General features: G+C 33.2%; 1 protein-coding gene across 3 annotated transcripts in view; it reads right to left on the minus strand.

Moving 5' to 3' along the window:
• LOC139521056 (transient receptor potential cation channel subfamily M member 3-like) overlaps positions 1-4,740 on the minus strand; it is a 119,395-nt gene extending 114,655 nt beyond the window's left edge. For 2 of the 3 annotated variants that reach the window (XM_071314298.1, XM_071314293.1), the window contains exon 1: positions 4,559-4,740. The gene's annotated coding sequence lies outside the window, so the exon portion shown is untranslated. The remainder of the gene's footprint in view (positions 1-4,558) is intronic. The other variant, XM_071314295.1, reaches the window with a different exon arrangement.
• Positions 4,741-6,000: the final 1,260 nt, after the last annotated feature.

The following is a 6,000-nucleotide window of genomic DNA, read 5'->3' on the forward strand; positions in this document are numbered from 1 at the left end:
CCGGTTATCTGACTCATCTGAAAATTCCAGGGCAGATATATCTTAACCTGATCAACAGTTTCACTCCCTATCAGATTTGCTCTAAATGCTTTGCTTTTTCAGTTATTAGCCAAAAACTGCATTTTACCCCTATGTTCTATTTTTAGCCATGGTGGTCATCTTGGTTTGTTGGCTGACTTACCGGACACATTTTTTAAACTAGATACACCAATGATAATTGTTGCTAAGTTTGGTTTAAGTTGGCCAAACATTTTCAGAGAAGATTTTTCTAAAAGATAACTATGATTTAAGAAAAATGGTTAAAAATTGACTATAAAGGGCAATAACTCCTAAAGGGGTCAACTGACCATTTTGGTCATGTTGACTTATTTGTAAATCTTACTTTGCTGAGCATTATTGCTGTTTACAGTTTATCTCCGTCTATAATAATATTCAAGATAATAACCAAAATAAGCAAAATTTCCTTAAAATTACCAATTCAGGGGCAGCAACCTAACAAATGGTTGTCCGATTCATCTGAAAATTGCAGGGCAGATAGATCTTGACCTGATGAACATTTATCCCATGTCAGATTTGCTCTAAATGCTTTGGTTTTTGAGTTATTAGCCAAAAACTGCATTTTACCCCTATGTTCTATTTTTAGCTGTGGCGGCCATCTTGGTTGGTTGGCCGGGTCATCGGACACATTTTTTAAACTAGATACCCCAATGATGATTGTGGCCAAGTTTGGTTAAATTTGGCCCAGCAGTATCAGAGGAGAAGATTTTTGTAAAAGTTAACGATGACGGACGACAGACGATGGACGACGACGGACGCCAAGTGATGAGAAAAGTTCACTTGGCCCTTTGGGCCAGGTGAGCTAAAAATAAGCCAATTTTACATTGGTAAAGGGGAATAACACTAGAACAGTAAAAGTGACACTACCAAAATTCAAACTTCATCTGTGTTTTGTGGTAATAAGTATAACTGTATTGTGTATACAACTGCAAGTTTCATCACATTAAAGTTAAAAGAGCAGATCCCAATTAAGGGAGGTACATGTATATATGGATTTGCAACAGACAAGGGTAAAACTTAATGCCAGCTCTGCTACAGCGATGGCATAAAAAATAATACAAAGGACCAGCTATTTTCAGAATTCAACGACAAGATTCATTTATTCATGTACATGTATGTACATGTAAGCTAAATTAATGATTAACTTCTAAGCCACAAATCATTGTGGTAAAAAGTTCTTTTACCTCCCATTTGGTTTAAGACAGAGACATGTAACCTGCATATATATATATATCAATGTAATAAAAATGTAGATAAACCATTCGGCAATTTTTCAGTTTGAAATCACTATCAACCATGTGTTAACACAGTAAACCAATAGGTAATCTTTAAAAAAAAAAAAAAAAAAGCAGCACATGAATAATGTATACATTGTTCATGGAGAAATTGATTTGTTCATAAGTCAGAATGTTAACATAATATTTATCTTGTTCCAAATCAAACCCAAATCTGACATGTTTTATTATTTAATAATCAATATTGAACTGGATTGTACTGAGAGAAAAAATCATGTGATAAAAAAATGTCTTATTAAGCAATCCCTGAACCTAGAAAATGAGGTCAAGGACAATGCAGGATATATGGCAGATTGAAACCTCATAACAGAAGGCTTTTGTATACAAGATATTAAGTAGCCAGGTCTTGTACCTTCAGAAGCATAAAACTTTATACAAGTAGTTGACACTTTGTTTGCTGGATCAGCATCATTATCTCTCATTCTGTAAGGAGTCAAAAATCAGTACAGCTTCACATGTTTATTTTCCTTTTTATCTGATAATTGTACATTAGTACATGATTGAGTAATTTATACAGCTTTCACATCTTAAACAATTACCACAAGTATCAGTTGTCACAATATTACATGTCATTTGTAACTACTCATAATTGTCACACAAGACAACTGTCTAACATGTAATTAAAACATCAACTGGTATATAAATTAAAGTTAAGTGTGCTGATTGATTGTCACTCTGATAAAAATTAAACCAAGTTCAAATGGTACACATGGTACAATGGAATAAATATAAACATAAATGAAAATATAGCAAATCAACTGACTGATTATGCAAAATCATAATGAAGCTACATGTACATGTATGCATCATGAAATTTTAAACAAGAGGCTGTCACAACGACAGCAAACCGGATTTATTAATATTTATTTGTGTCCTGGCAATATCACAAGAACCATTACTGATGAATGGTGAAAGTGAAAATCGTCAATATCAAATTTGACCTCCATTTTGTCATCAGTATCAACATATTAAAATTTGAAATCTTAGATTGAATGGTTCATGAGTAAATGCAACAACGTGAATGGAAACACCATTTTACAATCTTTCAAGAACCATAACGCCTGAACGGTAAAAGTCAAAATCGTCATTATTGAACTTGACCTCTATTTTGTCATCAGTAACAACATATAAAAATTTCAAAAGCTTTGGTTGAATGGTTCATGATAAAATGCACGGACACGACTGGAAACACCATTTTCAATCTTTCAAGAACCATAACTCCTGAACGGTAAAGGTCAAAATCGTCATTATTGAACTTGACTTCTCTTTTGTCATCAGTTACAACATATTAAAATTTGGGAAGCTTTGGTAGAACAGTTCATGCATAAATGCACGGACACAACTGGAAACTCCATTTTTCAATCTTTCAAGAACCATAACTCCTGAACGGTAAAAGTCAAAATCGTCATTATTTAACTTGACCTCCATTTTGTCATCAGTAACAATATATTAAAATTTGGGAAGCTTTGGTAGAACAGTTCATGCGTAAATGCACGGACACGACTGAAAACTCCATTTTTCAATCTTTCAAGAACCATAACTCCTGAACGGTAAAAGTCAAAATCGTCATTATTTAACTTGACCTCCATTTTGTCATCAGTAACAACATATTAAAATTTGGGAAGCTTTGGTAGAACAGTTCATGCGTAAATGCACGGACACGATTGAAAACTCCATTTTTCAATCTTTCAAGAACCATAACTCCTGAACGGTAAAAGTCAAAATCGCCATTATTGAACTTGACCTTCATTTAGTTGTCAGTAACAACATATTAAAATTTTAAAAGCTTTGGCCAAACGGTTCATGAGTTAATGCACGGACAACATTTGATTGCCGCCCGCCCGACCGCCCGACCGCCCAACTGCCCGACTGCCCGACCGCCCGGCCGCCCGCCGAGCATCCCCAAATCAATAACCGACATTTTTGTCACAAAAATCCGGTTAAAAATTGCTTGGACCCCTTATATTTAAATCTTAATGTACAAATGTATTTAATTTCATTTTTTTTGTATATATAATTATATTTCTTTCAAACATAGACATTGTCAGTCCATGTTCTTTTGGCAAATTTTATTTTCAGTTTTCAAATGATTCTTCAAATTAAAAAAGTACATTGAACTTGAATGGCTAGCTAAGTTTTATTATAACTGTTTAAACAAGTGTACATGTACTTACATGTATGTAGTTAAACATGTTTAACCTTTTAGTAAAAGAAAAGCCTTTTTTTATCAAAATCTTCATAAATGTTCTGCTATTGAATCTTTAGACGTCCTGTACACTAGTTTACCAGTATTTTCTAGCATATGTGACCTCACTTACAATTTCTGATTCTTAAAGAACAAACATTTGATACAACACATCCACAACATCATTTAACAACTGTTTAGGAAAAGTTTAATCAACACATTTAGCCAGCAATTTCAGAGCAGAATTTTTTGTAAAAATTAATAGAGAACCATACACGACGGGGATGGACAGCAAGTGATGAGAAAAGTTTAAAGTTGGCCCTGTGGTTTTTAATGTACAGGAACGGACATTTCATTTGATGAATATTAAAAATTTACATTGCCAATGAATAAATGTACATGTATTTCTAATTGATTGATAAGAAAGGATCAATTCGGGTCTATACTACTGTTAACTAGCCAGAACCAGTTGAATTACTAAAAAAAATCAAATAAAAGATATTACTTTATTTTTTTTCTTACTTTTTAAAAATATTTTAATTTCTTAATAAAAGAATCACAGGAAATTTTGCCCAAACATCCTATATATGTATTTAAAAATCGAGACAAAATTAGTTTCAGACGCTAAAATGTACTATGATGTCAGATCGAATGATATGTGCATTTCTTAATTCTGCCCAAATGTCCTATACCCAATGCAACATGTTTGTAAAAATCAACTCATAATGATAATATTTTTGGCTTTCAACAAGAAACCTTTTTTTCTTTGTCTACATGTATATCTAAACTGGATAAAACTAGTAGTAGCATGCTGGTATGGACTATAATATTGTGTAAATAATATAATGAAGTTGGAGGGATAAGCTACTCAATTTGGGATCTTGTATCACCGTCAAAGGTGTTGAAAATTGAGTGTTGGTGAAATTAGATATCAAATCGGAAAATGGCTTTTGTTCAACAGTTCAGTCTCTGAATCCCAAACGTCTGAAAGAAGAAAAATAGTTGGAAATCAGATTCTTACCAGTTACAACTGTTCTGAGAGTGAATTTCGCAGTGCTGAATTCCACTTTATAACCACTTGAACAAAATACCATAGGTTTCTCCATGGAATACAAAATATCGATAAAGTATCTTTCTTTCAACCAATTTTTTGTGTTTCAATCCACGTTTAAAAAGGTGAAGGTCGTATTATTGAAATATTGTAGATCGCAAAACGAGTTCGGAAACTGGTTCCGACCTTTCTTCATCATCTTTCAGTTTCTGGCGATATAAAAAAAATAATTTGCAAAATAACCAGAATAATAGACGAAATAAATCAAAGCGCTGTAAGCACTGAAGGCAGTTAACCAAAAACCAAGGCAAACGTAGCTATGAAAACTGTGGCAATGTTGCTTCAACACTAAACATTCATATATAATAGTGACAAATAATTTATATGTTATCAAGGTTTCAAAAGCAATCCATATATCAATGTATATTTTTTATGGTGAGTCTGCAGTGGTACAAGTTCGCAATAACGTTAGTTGTACTAGTTGGTAGTAAAATGGTTTTGAATGACTGTTAGTAGTGCAAGTTGACTTAGTACAAACATGTATAATAGTTTGAATGGACTGGTTTCCCTGGAAAGAAAACTGTATAGTACAAAAGTTACGAGACACAAATCAGACAAATTTTCACTACTACAGGGATCAAAGGTGAGGTCTGACTGACCTGCCCATAGTAAATGTAAATGATTTGTTAACTTTTTGTCCCATACATGAATATATATCATGTATATGGTTTAGATGTGGGGATCTCGACGGTTTTAAAGTTCTCAAACAGGAAGTGGTAAGGTGACCCCAGGGACTCCTCCTATATCTCATTTAATTCGTTATATTGACCCATACATGAATATATATTGTTTAGGGGTTGGGATCTAGACCGTTTCCAAGTTTTCAAACAGGAGTGGGTATGGTGACCACAGGGACTCCCCCTATATTTCATTTCATTTGTTAAATTGTCCCATACATGAGTATGTAATGTTTAGGGGTTGGGATCTCATCCTTTTCTAAGTTATCAAACAGGAGTGGGTAGGGTGAACACACGGGAACTCCTCCTATATTTCATTTGTTATACAGTACAATACATGAGTATATAATTTTATGGTTTAAGGGTGGGAATCTCAACCATTTCCAAGTTCTCAAACAGGAGGGTGTACAGTGACCTCCTTCTTCTTTGTATACAGAAAAACATCAACTGGTTTATGATTACTTTCCGGCGCATGCCTGGTTTAACAATATTGTTAATGATTAAAAATATATATTTTTGATTTCGTAATAATTTTTCAATTTTTATATAATACAAATGTATATATGTAAGTAATATTTTTCAATTTTTATTTTTAATTTTTGGTATAAGATAAAAACAAGATACATATTAAACATGTAGGTGTTTGTAAGTGTCAAGGAGCATCTCTCTAGTGAG

The sequence above is a fragment of the Mytilus edulis genome, chromosome 4 (genome assembly GCF_963676685.1).
Source record: "Mytilus edulis chromosome 4, xbMytEdul2.2, whole genome shotgun sequence".
NCBI lineage: Eukaryota > Metazoa > Mollusca > Bivalvia > Mytilida > Mytilidae > Mytilus > Mytilus edulis.